The following is a 3,628-nucleotide window of genomic DNA, read 5'->3' as shown; positions in this document are numbered from 1 at the left end:
CATAGAACAGCCAAAATATTTAAAAAATGAAAATAAAAAATAAGGTAACAGAAAAATAATTTTTTTAATCGGGAAACTTGAAGAGTTTATAGAAAATCCAAAAGATTTCACTTTGCAGTATGACTTAAAATAGCAATATATGTGGGAAAGAATTGGAATGTTGTATATGTTAAAGTAATTATGACACAATTACATTTAAAAATATTTTCAGACACTGGGTTAAATGCCTATTTCATTAAATAGCAAGATATCTCTTAACTTGTAAAATAATCATTTTAAATTACTATACATACGCACTGTTTTTACAAAACAAGATTCTTTATGAGATTTAATCATTAATGGTTTGGATGCACAAAAATTATGTCTTTTCACAGATAAAAAAAAATCAGGATACTTGAGTGCACCATCCTCATTTGTGACACTGCAGTTTGTTTCAAGGCTTGAGGGGGGAAACTCAAAGGTTATATGTATGTCCAACATTAAATTTGAGCAGGAGCAGAATCCTTTTGGAGTTTCTGAAAGATGAAAGAACAAACAACTTCCTTTCATGCTCTTTTTTCATCAAAGATACGACAGACTTGGGAAGCTGCCACCTAGCCAAATACCAAGCTCCAGAATTCTTCCGAAAATTTATTCAAATAAAGTGATTTAGCCCTTTGTGCGATATCACCATTCAAGAGAACAAGTTTACATACCAGACCAGAGTATCATTAGAAGAGCCCATATTTCAGTGGCCATCCTTCTAACCTACGCTTGAACTTTGGCAGTAGTTAAAATTCAAATTGGACTGTCCACTACCTATAAATGAAGCTAAAAAGTGCTGACAGTGTGAGGATAAGGTTGGAGCAAGCTAATAGGTTTTAGTGTCTAAAACTTTTGATAATCTGGCCTTAAGTGTCATGGGTCTTTCAAGGTGGATTCCATCTGTCCTATAAAGTTATGTATTGAAACATAATGCATCCCTTTGATCTCCTTTGTAAAAACCCCATGAAGTCAACAAAATGCTCCCAGTGACTCAACAGCCAGATCCCCAACCTGTGGACATGAAAGATTTTAACACTTGCAAGTGTTAGTAAACAGTAAATGATGTGCTGAAAGCTTCTCATTGAAAAGATTCAGCAATGGGCTGAGTCCTGCCACAGGCTGTGCTGCTGGTATTTTGTACCAAAACAAAGCAAAAGAGCACAGCTCAAGCCAGGATCAGGCCTGATAATTTCCATTCATATAAATTTCCCAAAGTTACTCCCTAATAAAGCATCTATCTTGAAAAGTATATTTTATTTCCAAATCACTAGGGGACAAAAATATTCCTACAAAATAGTTGCTTACCATGGTAAAGACCACAAATAGGGACTTCCCTGGTGGTCCAGTGGCTAAGACTCCATGCTTCCAAAGCAGGGGCCCAGGTTCAATCCCTGGTCAGGGAACTAGATCCCACACGCTAGAACTAAGAGTTCACATGCCACAACTAAAGATCCCACATGCCACATGAAAGCAACTAAGACCTGAAGCAGCTAAATAAATAAATCAGTATTTTTTTAGAAAGAGCATAAATAAGATATATACATGTGTATAGATGTATTTAGCTGTATGTGTTTTTATTTGTTTACAATGCTCTGTATTTGTGTATATGTACATTTTATACTCAACATAGGTGCATAAACCCAAGAGTGCACAGTGAAAATCACATTGGCTTTCGCAGTCAGAAGGATGCAAATTCAAATACTGGCTATTGAGTGACCTTGAGCATTTTTCTTAAAGCACTCATACCTACTCTACTGATTTGGGGATTGAGAACAACTATATCAAAGCACTTGATCAAATATAGCAAACAGCAAATAGTATTTCTCTTTTCCTTCCCTATATCACCATCATGCTCCAACTTTGGTCCAAGCTTTTAATCCAATTTTTTAATTTATTCAATCTGCTGTTTCAGCATTAACGTATGTCCTCAAGTTCTCGAGTTGCTTAACACAGATTCAGGAGGCTCTTTTTGAATGGTAAGGAAGTGTATTCTGCCGGAAGTCAGAAATTCCCTGTTGACGAATCTCCTAACGAGGCAAAATCTTGTCCATCCTTCAACAGCCAGGTCAGGTGTCACTTCTCCTGTGAAGATTTCTCCAATCCTGCTGGGCAGCAATAATTAATTGCTCTTTTCTCCAGTCTCCCAAATCTTGTCTCATTCTATTATTAGAGTACTTATTACACTGCATTATAATTAGTTCTTGTCCTGTCTGCTTCCTCTTAGAGAAATTGAATTCCATGAGGTCAGGATCTGTGTCTTGGTCTCCCTGGTGCCCCAGCATGAAGCACAGAGCCTGGCAGACAGCAAACACATGACAGAAAGAGAGAAAAAAGCAGAAAGGGATACAAGAAGGAATATTTGCTTGCTCTCCTTACATTTTGTCTTTGATCACATACTCAGCAATGAGTGAGGTTTAAAAATAAAGTGGTCATTAACAAGAAAACTAAACAATTCTAAATCCTTCCTAATCTTCAGAATATGATTCTATATTATTTCAGTATCTCATTCTTTAACTGCCTCAAAGAGCTGCTCATTTTCTAACACTATCCAGCTGAGCATATGACAGATGGCTCTGAGATCCACACTGTATTTTTGTGTGTGAACCAGCAAATGTGCTACCAAGTGGCATATGCATGCACATATTAGCAATGCTAGATGGTTCAAGCTTGCAAACAGAGCCCTAACTGAGGAAATGTATGTGCCATGTGAATTTACATAAACACAAAAGCCTTTTATTTAATTCAAAATTTAATACTCATCAATTTACTCAGGTATACCTGCCCATTTATATATTTAGTGCCTTTTCTCAATCAGTCTTATTCAGGTTCCCTTGGTATAACTTTTTTTATGGTGTTTCCCTTTACACATGCAGGTGTACACACACACCCATACACACCTCTGCACTAGAATTTAAAGCCAGAAAGGGGACAGTACTATGCCACCTTCCATTGCCATTTGCTCCCCTGTTCCTCTCTGAGAGCACACATTCAGACACACACCTATGCACAAGCATATGCCTAAGTACCACTTCCTCTCTGTCATCTTCCACAGTGACTGCCACCAAAGTGATCTGCCTCGAGCTCAAACATGATCATTGCACTGTCACACCAAAAATTCTACCTCATCAATAATAACTGTAACTATACACCAGTCATTAACAAACTACCTTCTGCTCACCAGTTATGCCAAGATCACTTTGAAAATACTATTTCCACTTTCCAAAATGCCATTATCATGCTTATCCTATTAAAAAAATATTTTCTGTCCTCTTGATTTCAGGTCAACTGTCAACTTGCCTGAAAAACTTTTCATAACCCTTTCTCCCCTTGCCCACTGAGAGGCTGGGTGCCCATCCAACCTGCTCCCCAGGACACTGTGGAGATGTGTAAATACCTGCCTCATACTACTGTACTATAATTTTTTACATGTATATTTGCCTCAGAATGTTTATGATACTCAAGAACAGGAACTGAATCTTGTTCATCAACTGTATACTCAGCACTTAGAATACTGAGTTTAGTTCTTTGTTGAATAGGTAAATTACTATATATTGTCCACAAAGGATTCATAATAACTTTGTATGAACATACAAGAAATTACAAA

The 3,628-nt window shown here is 37.1% G+C and overlaps 1 non-coding gene across 1 annotated transcript; it reads left to right on the top strand.

The window, feature by feature from the left end:
• The first annotated feature begins 1,355 nt into the window (after positions 1–1,355).
• On the top strand, positions 1,356–1,427 carry TRNAW-CCA (transfer RNA tryptophan (anticodon CCA)). The gene has a single exon. It is a non-coding gene; the product is annotated as a tRNA-Trp (tRNA).
• The last annotated feature ends 2,201 nt before the right edge of the window (positions 1,428–3,628 follow it).

Source organism: Ovis aries, chromosome 26 (genome assembly GCF_016772045.2).
Source record: "Ovis aries strain OAR_USU_Benz2616 breed Rambouillet chromosome 26, ARS-UI_Ramb_v3.0, whole genome shotgun sequence".
NCBI classification, from domain to species: Eukaryota; Metazoa; Chordata; class Mammalia; order Artiodactyla; family Bovidae; genus Ovis; species Ovis aries.
This window is presented reverse-complemented; position numbering and strand designations above follow the sequence as displayed.